The sequence below is a fragment of the Callithrix jacchus genome, chromosome X, assembly GCF_049354715.1.
Source record: "Callithrix jacchus isolate 240 chromosome X, calJac240_pri, whole genome shotgun sequence".
Taxonomy (NCBI): domain Eukaryota; kingdom Metazoa; phylum Chordata; class Mammalia; order Primates; family Cebidae; genus Callithrix; species Callithrix jacchus.
The window spans coordinates 17,184,002-17,200,469 of record NC_133524.1 but is presented as its reverse complement, the minus strand read 5'-3'; the positions used below and the strand labels follow the sequence as shown (position 1 = coordinate 17,200,469).

The 16,468-nt window shown below is 39.0% G+C and overlaps 1 pseudogene; it reads left to right on the top strand.

The window, feature by feature from the left end:
* Positions 1–5,544: 5,544 nt before the first annotated feature.
* LOC100415098 (ribosomal protein S26 pseudogene) lies at positions 5,545–5,903 on the top strand (annotated as a pseudogene).
* The last annotated feature ends 10,565 nt before the right edge of the window (positions 5,904–16,468 follow it).

The window sequence follows — 16,468 nt, the reverse complement described above, 5'->3', positions numbered from 1 at the left end:
GGGGCATCGTGTCATGCACCTGTAGTCCTAGCTGCTCAGGAAGCTGATGTAGGAGGACTGCTTGAGCCCAAGATGTTGAAGCTGCAGTAAGCCATGATTGTGCCACTGCACTCAGCCTGAGCAACAGAGGGAGACCCTGTCTCAAAAAAGAAAGAAAGAAAGAAAGAAAAGGAAAGGTTGTTCATTTGGGAATAGGGCATTGCAATGGGACTATGTATGCCACAGTAAACTTGTGCATATTCATGGAGGTAAAGGAAGACAAAAATTTTTTTTCAAGGAAAAATGAAGGTTACATAATTGTTTTGAAATGGTTATTTTTGGCTACAAGGATCAATAACAAGGGTGGCACCAATTCAAGGTTAGACAGTCAATTGCTGGACAAATGTCTTTGCAGAAGGTTGTGATGACCTTTGCGCAAGTTTGCAGTTTTTGCAGTCTCTTGTTGTAGTTCTGCTAAGGCATACAAGTGTGAGAACCCTCTCTTCACAGCCTTCCTCAGCTCTATTTTTCAGGTTGTTTTTTTAACACAAGCGACTCCATTTTGATTCTGACAACTTTCACATAGCCTAGGTGTGTAGTAGGCTATACCATCTAGATTTGTGTAAGTACACTCTGTGATGTTCACATAATGACAAACATGCCTAAAAACGCATTTCTCAGAACATACCCGTCATTGGGTGATGCATGACTGTACTACTGAGTATATCTCAAAGATTGGTGAGTTTTGAAAAGTATTGATTAAGGGGTGGGCCAATGTAAACACTAAATAATCACCTGTTTGAATGATTTCAATGTTTTTTCTGCTGGTAGTGAAAAAAGACAGATCTTCAACAGTGTGAGAGAGAATCCTATTCCCCTGGCCTCATTTTTTCATGAGAAAGCTTTCTCTCTACTCCTCAGGAGGGAATATTGATGAAGTAACATTGGCACTTCTCCCAGCCCCCCTCACTCTTTTCTAAGGAAAGAGAAGTGAGAGAAGTGATGAAGCGAAAAGAAATTGATCGTTCCTGGTTGTGTCCTCTTTCTCTCTCTCTCTTTTTTCCCCCATGATGTGGTTTGTCTGTGTCCCCACCCAAATCTCTTCTTAAATTGTAGCCCCCATAATTCCCACATATCATGAGAGGGACCTGGTGGGAGGTAATCGAATTATGGAAGTGAGTCTTTCCCATGCTCTTCTCATGGTAGTGAATAAGTCTCATGAGATCTGATGGTTTTATAAAGGGCAGTTCCCCTACACACGCTTTCTTGCCTACTGCCATGTAAGATGTGCCTATGCTCCTCTTTCAACTTCTGTCATGATTGTGAGGCCTCCCCAGCCATGTGGAACTGTGAGTCAACTAAACCTTTTTCCTTTATAAATTACCCAGTCTTGGGTATGTCTTTATTAGCAGTGTGAGAACAGACTAATTCTCTAATATTCTCTCTCTCTTCCTCCTCCCCCCTGATCTCTCTCACCTACTACCGTCTCTGAATTCTGTTGCCCTCTGAAGGGACTCTACTCTACCCCACTCTAACCCTGATTCTATCTAGAAAGCACACCTAGTTTGGGGCCTCTCTGTTACCACCTGCGGGACTTGATGATTGGAAGAGAGCAATTTCCTTGCAGCTTCCCAGGTATGGGTCTGTTTTCTAGACTGTTTGAGGTAGGAGAAGAAAGGGGACATAAAATGTAAGAAGTAGCCTGAGTGTGGCCACAATCCTAATCAGCATCTCCAACCCAAGTCTGGCAACAACAGGGCTGATGTGCACATGGACCTTACCCAGGTAGTTCTAAACTCATCAAGAAAAAGAGGGGTTTCAGTTTTTGAACCCTCATGCGCCCCACAAGCCACTAATGACAATTGAATCTTACAAATTACTTTCTCAGCTGGGCATGGTGGCCTGTAATCCCAGCACTTTGGGAGGCCAAGGCCGATGGATTGCTTGACCCCAGGAGTTCAAGACCAGCCTGGGCAACATAACATCTTTTGTGAAGATATCATCTTTGCAAAAACTACAAATATTACCCAGGCATGGCGGTGTGCACCTGTAGTCCCAACTACTTGGGAGGCTGAGGTGAGAAGATTACTTGAGCCTGGGAGGTCAAGGCTACAGTGAGCTGAGATGGCACCTGGGCAAGAAAGCAAGACCCTGTCTAAAAAAAAATGGAATTTTGGTGAAGTTATATTTTGCACCCACCCTTGTGTGCATGTGTGTGTGTGTGTTCGTGTGTGCACATGCACCCATGCAGATGTGTGATCGTGTGCCCTCTTTCTTCCTATACTAACTTTGTCCTCTGAAGCCCAACAAACTGAGAAGGTGGCTGCTCTCAAGTAACAAAGAATTGTTTTCAGCAGCCCTGCTGCCCTGTTATGTAAAGTATCAAGCAGTTCACCCCTCTCCATGGAATTAAGCCTTTGATGATCCTGGGAATGGCTGAGCAGAAATATTAAAAGCTTTCCGTGCACTGGTAAAGCCCAATAGTTAAGTCAGACAAGCTGGAGCCAACAGTTCTCACTACTTGTGAACCTTGGGAAAGCAGCTTCTTGCTTTGTCTCCCAGAGCAGGGTTTTGGACAATTATTATCATGACCGCATATTTTCATGGTGCTTCAAAAAATTGCCCATAATACTCAAATGTATCATTACAGGTTTATTTTTAGAGCTATTTTTCTATTTTTTAAAAAACTAAGAAAAAAATTTTGTTATTCAGCATTTTAGTCATGATAGAGTTGAGAGCAAGGATTAGAATCGATTAAATTGATAGAATTCTGAAAATCAAATTTTCCAAAGCTGGTTATGTTTCTAAAAATTGAATGTTCAGCAAATGAGTCAGGGTAGGCTAACTGCTGTAACAATCCCTAAATGTCAGAGGGTTAACAAAATCCTGGTTTATTTCGTGCTCATGTCGCCCCTGTAGAAAGGGTGGTTTTAGTCATATTCATTCAGGGACACTGTCTACTGGCTCCTCCATCCCCTAGGACCTCAAAGTCCTCCACTAGATCGTCTGCATCTAGTGGTCAGAAGCAGAAAGCAAGTGGGAACTCAGAAGAGCTGGAAAGATTGGGGTTTATCGGTGGGTCAGGCCCAAAGGTGGCAAAAATCACCTCTCTTTCCATTGGTTGGAAACCAGTCATATGGCAAATGAGGCTAGGAAGTATCATTAAGCTGTGTACCCAACTAGAAGGAAGGAGCTTTGGGGAATATCTGGCTAGACTCTGCTATAATGACCATGAGAAAATTTCAGACCTACGGTAGGCACTGTTGGCTTACTGCCAAGATTCCCTTCACCAAATGATAGACATACCAGTGAGTGCTATCTACTAATGGTTCACAGCTGCTCCCTTCTTTGGACACTAGCCCTCAGCCAAACAAGTCACTTCAGGGAGGTTACACCTCCATCACCTCCCATGAAACAGCCCACAGGCAATGACTGACTCCCATAAAAGGCCAGCTCCCTGTCTCAAAGTGGGACCGACTGTGGTTCTGATCATGCTCCAGAGTGGCCCATGGGTTCAGGCTAAGGGAAGTCACCAGCAGAGATCACTTCCTTGCCTAGCTCCCTCTTCAGCCCCATCCTGCTTCCCTCACACCCCTTCCTCTGAGAGCACTTCTCCATCAAAGCACCAACACAAAAATCCCCATCTCAGTTTCTGCTCCCAAATAATCCAACCTGAGCCAGGATTCTGTATCAGAGAGTAATACGATCCATATCTCACAAAAAAAAATGTGCAGCACAAGCCAACCTGTAAATATTTAAGTGCTTTCAGTAGAGTCTATATAGAATTACACTTAATAAACAAAGCCTGCTACCCCAGCACTACAAACAGGATCCTTTTACGGTGAATATAGATTGTGGTCTCATTCTTCATTTTTGTTTCCTATCCTCTTCTACTTTGACCAAGTTGATGTGGCCACTGAGTCATCTGGGATTCTATTCTCTGCCTTGTGAGGCCACAAATGCATTTATCACTTCCTTGGGGGTGTCACAACCCACAGGAGAGTGCAGGTAAATAAATCACAATTCCAGTTAACTGATTTCCATCAACAGTGATGCCTGCTCTGTGAACTGTAACTCTTAAATGCATAGCATTCCTCTTCTTGGTACATAAGTTCTCTTTGGAGATAAATTTTAAATAAGAAAACTGCTTTGGCAAGTGACACTGGTGTAAAGAAAAAAGAAAATGAAAACTGCTTCTTAATACAGAACCGTAGAAACAAACAAAGGAACTAAATGAGGATGATGAGGCCAATATACCCTTTTTCACAGTTAAGGATATTTCCAAGTAGCATTTTTAGGACAAAGAGCATATCTTACTCATCTGATACTTAATAAATAATGGTTGATTTACATTCTACCAAAAAGATATATGCACTCACATGTTCATCACATTGCTATTCACAATGGCAAAGACATGGGATCAACCTCATTGCCCATCAATGGTGGATTGGGTAAAGAAAAAGTGGTACATATATATCATGGAATACTATGCAGCCATTAGAAACAATGAAATTATGTCCTTTGCAGCAACATGGATGAAGGTAGAGGCCAACATCCTGAGTGAATTAACACAGAAACAGAATATCAAATACCCTATGTTCTCACTTATAAGTGAGAGCTAAATCTTAGTACACATGAACATAAAGGTAGGAAAAACAGACACTAGGGACTCCAAAAGGAGGGGGAATCAAGGGTTGAAAAACTATCAATTGGGTACTGTGTCCACTATCTGGGAGACGGGATCAATAGAAGCCCAAACCTCAGCTTCATGCAACAAACCTGCACATGTACCCCCTAAAGTTAAAATAGAAACTTAAAATTTTAAAAAATAATGTCGATTTAAATCATGGGAGGAATCAGAATTACCAGGAACGTACTAGAAACACAGTGGCAAAGTATCCTTCCAAGATTTCCTCTCATAAGAGGTTTATGTTTTCCTTTGCAACAAAATTCCCTCCTAGTTTAAACGTACTTTCATGACATGATTTCATTCCCAACTCCATGTCTTATTTCACATTTTTACTCAGTTATTTAACTCTTTTCTCTAGGAGTTCCAGCCAGTCACTGAAAACTTAAATTTTAGTTTGGCTGTTTTCTGATGACTTCTGAGCAAGTACTATAATCTCATGAGTACCAGTTTCCAAAGTGACAATGTAGATTTGGTTGTGTCTTGGAAATGTTCCCCTCTTCATCTACTCTTATTTACATGTTACAGCAGAATCTGGGGGAAAAGATTAGCTTCATATTCAGACAGCTGTCCAAGCAGTGTGAGTTCAAGGTGCCTAAGATATGGAATTGTATTAGTCATCTCTTGCTGCATAACAACAGCTTGAACAACAAACATTTATTATCTGTTTCTGAGGTTCAGGAGTTCAAGAGTGACTTAGTTGGGTAGCTCTGTTACTGGAAAGGGGTCCCAATCCAGACCCCAAGAGAGGGTTCTTGGATCTTGTGCAAGAAAGAATTTGGGACAAGTCCATAGAGTAAAGAGAAAGCAAGTTTATTAGAGAAGTAAAGAGACAAAAGAATAGCTACTCCATCCTCTCTCCGGTCCGTGCCTCCAAGATGACAGAGAAACGAAGGAACAATGATCATGCCAAAAAGGGCCGCGGCCACGTGCAGCCTATTTGCTGCACGGACCATGCCCAATGCATGCCCAAGAACAAGGCCATTAAGAAATTCGTCATTCGAAACATAGTGGAGACAGCAGGCATCAGGGACATTTCTGAAGCTAGCGTCTTCTATGCCTACGTACTTCCCAAGCTGTATGTGCAGCTACATTACTGTGTGAGTTGTGCAATTCACAGCAAAGTAGTCAGGAATCGATCTCGTGAAGCCCGCAAGGACCGAACACCCCCACCCCGATTTAGACCTGCAGGTGCTGCCCCACGACCCCCACCAAAACCCATGTAAGGAGCTGAGTCCTTAAAAGACTGAAGACTATTCTCTGCAGAAAAATTACACGGAAATTGCACTTAAAAAAAAAAAAAATGGCTACTCTATAGGCAGAGCAGTAGCATGCGTTGCTTGACTGAGTATACTTATGGTTGTTTCTTGATTATATGCTAAAGAAGGGGTGAATTATTCATGAGTTTTCCAGGAAAGGGGTAGGGAGTTCCCACTCTTGCTCCCCGCATCACCCCAACTAAGGGTTCCTCCCCGCTTTAGACTATATAGAGTAGCTTCCAGACATTGCCATGACATTTGTAAAGTGTCATGGCACTGGTGGGATTGTCTTTTAGCATGTTAATACATTATAATTAACATATAATGAGCCTTGAGGATGACCAGAGGTCACTTTCATCACCATCTTAGTTTTGGCGGGTTTTGGCTGGCTTCTTTACTGCATCCTGTTTTATCAGCAGGGTCTTTGTGACCTGTATCTTGCGCCAACCTCCTATCTCATCCTGTGACTTAGAATGCCTCAAACCTCCTGGAAATGCATCCCAACAGGTTTCAGCCTTATTTTACCCAGCCGTGTTGTGGTTTAAAATGTACCCATAAAATTTCAACATGGAGTCACTCTAGTTCAAATGCCTCTGACAGCTCTGCCTCAGGGTCTCTCAGGAGTCTGCGATCAAGATGTTGACCAGAAATGTAGTTATCTAAAGACCTGACTGAGGCTGGAGGAGCCATTTCCAAGATGATTAACTCACACAGCTATTGGGAGGGAGCCTCAGTTCCTTCTTATGTGGGCCTCTCCACAGGATGCCTGAGTGGCCTCATGACGTGGCAGCTGGCTTCCAAACCCAGAGCTAGTGATCTAAGAGAAAATGCTTCTGCAACCATATTGCCTTTTACGACTTAGTCTCGGAAGTGACACAAACAGAAATTTTATGGGTACATTTTAAACCACAACACGGCTTCCTAACATCTCTCTTGTTCTTCACAGAGCCTCTCTCAAATTTGCAAAGTGCTTTTTAATATGATTTTGAGGTCAAATTAATGTCAATCTATTCATAAACCTATAATGAGAACAGACAGGATTTTTAAAAATTCATGAGCATTATTTTATTTAACTTTTTTGCAGTAATTTGAGATTCACAGAAAATTGCAAAAATAATACAAAGAACTCTTGTATAACTTTAACCCAGAATTTCCAAATGTTACCACATTTGCTTTATCAACAAACATTTAACAACAAACTCTCTCTCTCTCTCTCTCTCTCTCTCTCTCTTGAACTGGAGTGACTGAGGCATAAGTCTCAATCATTGAGGTTTATTAAGCCACTTTAGAGTGCTTATGGTAAAAACACGAGCCACAGACACATTTGCTGCTGTTTTTCTGAAGTTTTCAGATTTAAGGAGGACAGGGGCAGATAGACAGTTAGGTAAATACTGTGTTTTATATAAGATAAAGTGACTGTCTGAAAAGAGAAATGGAGTAAAGGAAGAGTCAATTACATAGACATCTCTGGGTAGACGGAGGAATGAGCCTTCTCTTTGTTCTGCACCTGGGAAGATAAGCTTGTGATGACATTATCAGTGCAGAATGGAACAGACTAGTTTTATGAGCTAGACCTAAAGTTACCATTGGCATGTCCTTGTTTCTGGGAGGTCAGCAAAGAATTTACTTATGAATAATCTGTGGAAGCCGTCCTTCCCAGATAAGCGAGGCCTTTTACCTCTCCACGGGGATCTGACTGCTGCATTACTGTTAGTAACAGCTATTCATTTTGAAGAGGGTGTTGCAATGACCTTTCCTTTTGCATAAGAAGGCTGGAGGATCCTGAGATTTTTTAAATTTTCCTTTTCACTTTCCATCTATTTTCTTTTTCTGAGTCATTTGAAAATAAGTTGCAGACATAATACCCTTCTACCCCTGAGAACATCAGTGTACATTTCCTAAACACAAGGGTATTCTCTGGTATAGCCACAATATGATTATCAAAATCAAAAAAGTCACTATCATCTAATATACTCATTTTATTAAATTTTTACCAATTGTCCCACTAATGTACTTTCAAGTAAAAGGGGGGAAGAAGAAAACCTATTTTTTTCCCCTCAATCAGGATCCAGTCCAGGATACATAGCACTTAATGGTCATGCCTCCTTTAATCTGAAGCAGTTCCTGAGTCTTTCTTTGTCTTTCATGACCTTGACATTCTTGATGTCTATAAGTCATTTATTATGTAGCGTTTATCACAGTTTGGGAGCAGATGGTATTCAATTTGCTTACAAACCTTATTATCATTTCTCTGTAAGCTTTGTAAATCTTCCTGAGACACACATAAAAATAAACAGTCCTAAATATATATATATTTTTTGAGACAGAGTCTCGCTCTGTCTCCAGGACCAAGTGCAGTGGTGTGATCTCAGCTCACTGCAACCTCCACCTCCCGGGTTCAAGCGATTCTCCAAACAGTCCTAAATATTTTTAAAGAATTTTTTTAAGACAGGGCCTCACTGTATCCCCCAGGCTGGAGTGCAGTGGCGTGATCTTGGCTCCCGGGCTCAGGTGATCCTCCCACCTCAGCCTCCCTAGTAGCTGTGACTACAGGCATGTGCCACCACACTTGGCTAATTTTTTTTATTTTTAGTAGAGCCTGTTGCCCAGGCTCCTGAGCTCAAGCGACTTCCCACCTCAGCCTCCCAAAGTCCTGGAATTACAGAGATGAGCCACTGCTCGCAGCCTAAACATTTTTAGTCCACCAATGGCTTGTGAGCTGATAATTTTTAGAATTGGTAAATAAAGGGAAAAATCAAACATTGACCTTGCCTTCCATATCAATCTTTACCACTGGGGAACCAAATATAGATGAGATAGATGAAAAAGGTTTCTCTTTTTTTATTTTTTTTAAGAGACAAAAAAAAAAAAAAAAGCCTGTGTTGCCCAAGCTGGAGTGCAGTGTCATGATCAAAGCTCCCTGTAACCGAACTCCTGGACTCAAGCAATCCTCCAGCCTCAGCCTTCTGTGTAGCTGGGACTCCAGGTGGATGCCACCTCGCCTGGCTAATTTTATTTCTTTTATAGATACAGAAGCTCCGTATGTTGCCCAGGCTGGTCTTGAATTCCTGGCCTCAAGCAATTCTTCCACACTGGTCTCCCAAAGCACTGCGATTACAGGCGAGTTTGTCTTTATGTGTTTCAGCAACTAACTACCAAAGGAATGACAGAATTAAAATATCACCATTTTCAGTTCCTAATGAATAAATAGATCCAAACATTGATCATCAATGCATGCTAACATCACAAAAGGAGTCAGACATAATGCGCTTCTGACCAGACGCACCAGAACTACTTATGAAATACAATTGCTGAAAAAGCTAACCAAATTTTAACAAGTCTCTCTAAATCAGCACTGTCCAATAGAAATATGATGCAAGCCACATATGTAATTTTAAATCTTCTAGTGGCAACATTCAAAGCAACTAAAAAGAAATATATGAAATTAATTTTAATAATTATTTAACTCAAAATATCATCATATCAACATGAAATCAACATGAATTAATTAGTAATTAGATAGTTTATACTCCATTGAAACCTGATGTGTATTTTACGCTTACAGCCATCTCTATTTGGACTGCTCACATTTTAAGTTTTCGATAAACACATGGGGCTAGTGGCCACCACATAGGACAGTGCAGCTCTAGACAAAACCATCAACGTGCAGGAAATACAAAAGACAAAGAAACATGTTAGGCATGCCACAGAGAAGCAAACAGTCAAAGCAAACCATGGGACTCTCTACAAGACAATTTGATTTCTTTAACAAATAAACTACAAGTGGGAAAAAGGAGATGGATGGGGAAATTCTACATGAGAAGAGGTTTAGGATGCATATAACCCAATCACGACCTGTGGATCTTATTTGGACCCTGATTCAAACAAACTAAAACAAATGTATGGCATTTATAACACACATGGAAATTTGAACAATGGCTGGATATTTTGTGATAGTAATTATTTAATTATTCAGGTGTGATGATAGTCTTGCAGTTCTATTTTTTTAATGAGTTGTTACCTTTTAAAGATATGTACTGAAGTATTATGGATGAAATTATACAGTGTTTTAGATTCATTTCAAAACTATTAGGGGCTTTCCATTTCTGTTAAATATCCAGAAGAGGCGTATTCATACAGACAGAAAGCAGATTGGATTTTTGTGTTTGTTTTGGGACAGAATCTCCCTCTGATGCCTGGGCTGAAGTGCACTGGTGAGATCATGGCTCACTGCAGCCTCGAAATCCTGGGTTCAAGTGATCCTCCCGCCTCAGCTTTCCAAGTAGCTGGAACTATAAGCGTGTACCACCATGCCTGGCTAATTTTTGTAAAAAAAAATTTGTAGAGACAAGGTCTTGCTATGTTGCCCAGGCTGGTCTCAAACTCCTGGACTCAAGTGCTCCTCCCGCCTTGGCTTCCCAAAGTACTAGGATTACAGGTGTGAGCCAGCGTGCTGGGCCTGAAAGCAGATTGTTACCAGGTCTGGGAGGAATGCGGAGTGGGGAGTGAATGCTCAGTGGGTATGCGGTTTCCTTCCGGAGTAATGAAAATGTTCTAGAATTAGATAGTGGTGATGGTTGCACAAGATGGTGAATTACTAAATGTCACTTAATTGTACACTGGTGAAATGTTGAAAATGGTTAATTTTACATTAGATGACTGTCAACACAATAGAAAATTGTTTAAATGATACAATTGAAAGATAAAAACTAGGGGACGGGGAGAACACGTGGGTTATAGACAAAACATTGAGTTTAAGATGATAATTGTTGAAGGTGGGTGATAGGTATATGTGGGTTCATTCTACTATTCTCTTCATTTCTGTATATATCTAAAATTTCCAGTAGTAAAAAATTCAAAAATAAAATCTGTTAACTATGAGGGAAACTTGAATATGGACTGGGTATTCAATTATGTTAAAGGACATTGTTTTTGAAGTGTAATAATGTCATAGTGTTTATGAAAAAGAAATCCTTGGCCGGGCACTGCCAGTGGCTCACACCTGTAATCCCAGCACAGGTGGATCATGACATCAGGAGATTAAGACCATCCTGGCCAACATGGTTAAACCCCGTCTCTACTAAAAATACAAAAAAATTAGTGGGTATGGCAATGTGCGCCTGTAGTCCCAGCTACTAGGGAGGCTGAAGCAGGAGAATTGCTTGAATCCAGGAGGCAAAGGCCACTGCACTCCAGCCTGGGCGACAGAGTGAGGCTCTATCTCAAAAAAGAAAAGAAAAAGAAACCCTTACCATCTACCAACTCATTCTGTATTATTTATGGGTGAAATGACATGATATCTGGAATTTGCATTAAAATACTCAAGCACAAAAGAAAAAAGCAGGGAGGGGATGGTTTGAAAGATGATTTTGAAAGTGCTGACCACTGTTTTAGCTGAGTGATAGGTACAAAGAGGAGTATTTCATCAATCTCTCAAATTTTTATGTCTGAAATTTTTGTAATAAAATATTTTTAAAATACCTCAACCCTTATCAGCAACCCCTTTGCAGCCCCATTTGTTCATTCCAATATGTAAGCCCTCACTGCAACTCTGGTATCTAAGTGGTTCTTAATGTTAACATTAAACAGAAATTTGAAACAAAATAACAATATTGAGGCATGCCTTTCTCTTTGAAAATAGTGAAGTATCTGGCAACTGGTACAATTGTTTTGTTGTTTTAGAATGAGACTGCATGAGAACGTTCAGCACATCTGGATGACAATGGCTGCTTTCCTTTCGCACGGGAAGAAATAGAAGTGCATGTTCATTTTGAAGAGGATGTTTATTTCGCATGTGATGTATTATCTTCATGAGACTCCACCCTTTAACTAAAATGGGAGTTAGGAACAGGAGTACTGCAAATAAACTGGATTTTTTTTAAGCTTCAGAATAACTTGGAGGAATATGTGTTTGTAAACAGTTTCTATATTATTACACATGCCAGTTAGGTAACTATGAAAATAATAACACTCGATTAAAACATTAAAAAGTTGATCACCTCCGTAATCATTTCCATTTTAGAACTAGAGTACTGTACTTGCATTGACAGAAAAAGGCTTTAATGCACAATGAGGCTTTAATCCAAGGCCTGTGCAATAGAGAACTTAGAAACATTTTGTAGTTCACAAAACTCATCCTCAATTTTGACTGAAACCAGCTATTTCATTTAAGCCAACAGAGATTTAAAAAAATAAAAATAAAAAACAACTATGGTTTCTGGAGCCAGATCCTACAGAGCAATGCCGCAACAGACTTCTGATCCTTTAAGAAATCACTACTAGAAACCTTTTACAAGTATGTTATGTCTCCAGGGATTGTTTTAAAGAATTGGCTTAAAATGCATATTCAGGCACATATATGAGAGTTCATCAAATATATAACATGATTCACTGGAACAGTTATAATCAAATAGAGGAACAATAACAAGTGTTGGTGATAAAGCAGGGAAACTGGAACACTTATACGCTGCTGGTGGGAATATAAAATGGTGCAACCTCTCTGATAAACAGTCTAGCAGTTCCTCAAAAAATTAAACATAGAGTTACTGTATCATCCAGCAGTTCCACTCCTAGGTATATACCCAAGAGAAATGAAAACATGCATCCACATAAAACTTGTCCACAGATGTTCATAGCAGCATGACTCATAATAACCATAAAATAGAAAAACCCAAATGTCCACCAACTGATGAATGGATAAACAAAATGTGATATAGGCACATAATGGAATATTATTCAGTGAAGTACTAACACATGCCACAACACAGATAAACGTTAAAAACATATTACACAAAAGATGCCAGACACAAAGGACACATATTGCAAGAATCTATATAAATATGTGTAGACTTGTTTATGAAATGTCCAAAACAGGCCAATCTAGAGAGGCAGAGTGATTGCCTGGGACTGGGTTGGATAGGTTAAGGAAAAATAGGAGCTTCTTTTTGAGGTGATGAAAGTGTTCTAGAATTATTAGTGATGGCTGCACAACTTTGTAAATGCACTAAAAACCACTGAATTTTACACTTTAAAATGGTGAATTTTATGGCTTGTGAATTACGTCTCAATAAAGAAAGTGTTTTTAAATACATAGCATGCTACTACCACATCCCTATTTATTTCCTTGTAGAAGCAAATGAAGAGCACTGTGTAGTGGGTAAGAGAATAACCTAGTTCCCCTCCTTTGTCGAAGTCATGTTTGGAATTTAACTCTCCAGACATATGAGTCTACACTGATCCAAAGACGTAACACTTCACATGAGGTGTTGCCATCCTTTTGCCACTTCATTGCATTGTGAAAATGCCACGATCATATTGGACTACGTCAATTAAAAGCAAACATAAAGACTGCAGTGAGAGCAGTAGATAAACGTCTCAAATGGTACTCTTTCTAAGTCTTGTCTTTCCCTGCCTCTCTCTTAGCCTGGATCAGGGCCCCCAAAATAATTCCTTGGTTCCAGAGAGCAGGACCATATAAGGCATCTTCATCTGAATATCCAGTTGGGGAGGGCAGTTCTCCAACTTTTTCCCAGGCTTCCTGACAGCCACTTCTCTTTCCCACTCTGTATTGGGAGTTGTGATTCACTTGATAATCCCTGTGGTGGGATATGTTTCAGATACATCTCTGAAACTTTCTATATGAACCTGATTTTTATAAAAATAAGTGAAATTTAAACAAATTCAGGTCAAGATTTAAAATAAATCTTATTATAAATCATTTAGTTAATGACTAATCACCTCTATTTCTTTGTTGGGTCATATATCTAATTTACTTAAAGAACAGGAGACATATAAACATTCTATATTATAGATACATATACGAGTGTGTGTGTATGTGTGTGTATATATATTTTTATATATTTTATATATTTTTTATATATAATATATATATTTATATATTATATATTATATATATATAATTCATTAAAGAAAAGCTTCCTGAGCCCAGAAAATAGTTAGGTTCAAATCTTAAATAGTGAAGTTAATGTAAAATTTCTTTTCAGCAAGTTTCAAAACCACATATGCGAAACTTAGTATGGCTAACTAACTATAGGTAGGTTTTGTTTTATTGATTGATTGATTGATTGATATTTTTAACTAAATGAAATTTCTGTCTCATATCAGCTTATATAAGAATTAAGCAAGGGATACATACATATAAAATGATAACTAAATTTTAAAAAATAATAGTTGTCTTGCACAAATACCATCAACAGAAAAATGAATAAACAAATGTGGTATACACATACAGTGGAAGAATGTGCAGTCTAGAAAAAAAGGAAAATTCTGGCACGTGCTGCAACATGGATGAGGCTTGAGGACATTCTGCTAAGTGAAAGAAACCAGTCACAAAAAGACAAATACTATATGATTCCACTTATGAAGTACCTAAAGTAGTCAATTTCATAGACATGGAGAGTAGAGTGATGGTTGCCAGGAGCTGGGAAGAAATGCAAAGTCACTGTTCAATGAGTACAGAGTTTTACTTTTGCAAAACGAAAAAGCTCTGGAACTTGGTTGCACCACAATGTGAATACACTGAACATTATTAAACTATACTTAAAAATGGTTAAGATAGTAAATTTTGTGTTATGTATATTTTACCACAATTAAAAATTTTTAATTAAAAAATAAATGTCTCAAAACACACCAATTCTTACTTAATAAAACCTTTTCAAAAACATACTTCCCACCCAACTTGTGGGCTGCTGATATTTTGGCAAATCATAATGTTGATTTCTCCTACTGTCAATGCTTTCATGTCCCCAATCACTTTTTAAAATTGATATGTAATAGTTGTACACATTTATGGGACACATTATATTTTGATAGCTGTAGACAATGTATAATGATCAAATCAGGGTATTCAGGATATCTATCACCGCAAACATTTATCGTTTTTCTGTTAGGAACATTGCAATTCTTCTCTTCTAGCTATTTTGAAATACACAACATATTATTGCTAACTATAGTCACTCCACCGTGTCATCAAGCACTAGAACTTGTTCATTCTATGTAACTGTATGTTTGTACACATTAACTGACGTCTCTTCATCCCCCACTCCCCTCTTCCCTTCCCAGCCTCTGATAACCACCATTCTACTCTCTACCTCCATGCAACCATCTTTTTTTCAGCTCCCACATGTGAGTGAGAACATGCAATATTTATCTTTCTGTGCCTGGATTATTTCACTTAACATAATGACCTCCAGGCTCATCCATGTTGCTACAGTGACAGAATTTCATCTTTTTTAAGGCTAAATAGCATTGTGGCATATGTATCATATTTTCTTTATCCATTCATTCATTGATGGACATTAAGGTTGATTCTATATCTTGGCTATTGTGAATACTGCTGCAATACATATGGGAATGCAGATATCTCTGTGACATACTGATTTCCTTTCTTTTAAATATACACCCAGAAGTGGGATTGCTGGATTATATGGTATTTCTATTTTTCATTTTTTGAAGAACTCCCATACTGTTTTCCATAATGGCTATGCTAACTTACATTCCCACCAACAGTATGAGAGGTTTTTTTTTCCACATTCTTGCTATTGTTTGTTATTTTTTGTCTTTTTGGTAATAGCCATTTTAACTTGGGTAAGATAATATCTCATTGTGGTTTTGATTTGCATTTTCCTGATGATTAATCCATTTTGAGTCGATTTTTGTATATGGTGAGAGAGCGGGGTCTAGTTTTTTTCTTCTGCATATGGATATTAAATTTTCCCAGCACCATTTATTGAAGAGACTGTCCTTTCCTTGCTGTATGTTCTTGGTTTCTTTGTCAAGAATCAGTTGGATGTAAATGTGTGGATTTATTTCTGGACTTTTTTATCCTATTCCTCTGGTCTATGTGTCTGTTTTTACGCCCCTACCATGCTGTTTTGGTTACTATAACTTTTTAGAATATTTTGAAGTCAGGTAGTATAATGACTCCAGCTTTGTTCTTTTTGCTCAAAATTGCTTTGGCTATTTGGGGTCTTTTATGGTTCTATGCAAGTTTTAGAATTGATTTTCTATTTCTGCAAAGAATGTCATTGGTATGTTGATAGAGCTTACATTGAATCTATAGATTGCTTAAGGTAGTATGGACATTTTAACAATATTAATTCTTCCAATCCATGAGCATGGGATGCCTTTCCATGTTTTTCATTTGCTTGTTTGTTTGGGGTTTTGTTTTTATTTTTGTTTTTGTTTTTTGTCTTTTTGAGACAGAGTCTTGCACTTTCTTCTAGGCTGGAGTGCAGTGGCATGATCTCAGCTCGCTGCAACCTCTCCCTCCCCTGTTCAAATGATTCTCCTGCCTCAGCCTCCTGAATTGCTGGGACTGGGACTACAGATACATGCCACCATGCCTAATTTTTGTAATTTTAGTAGAAATAGAGTTTCACTATGTTGGCCAGGCTGGCCTCAAACTCCTGATGTCAAGTGATCTGCCTGCCATAGCCTCTTAGAGTGCTGGGATTACAGGCGTGAGACACCACATCTGGCCTAAATTAGGATTTTCACAGAAACTTCATTATGTTCTCAATTA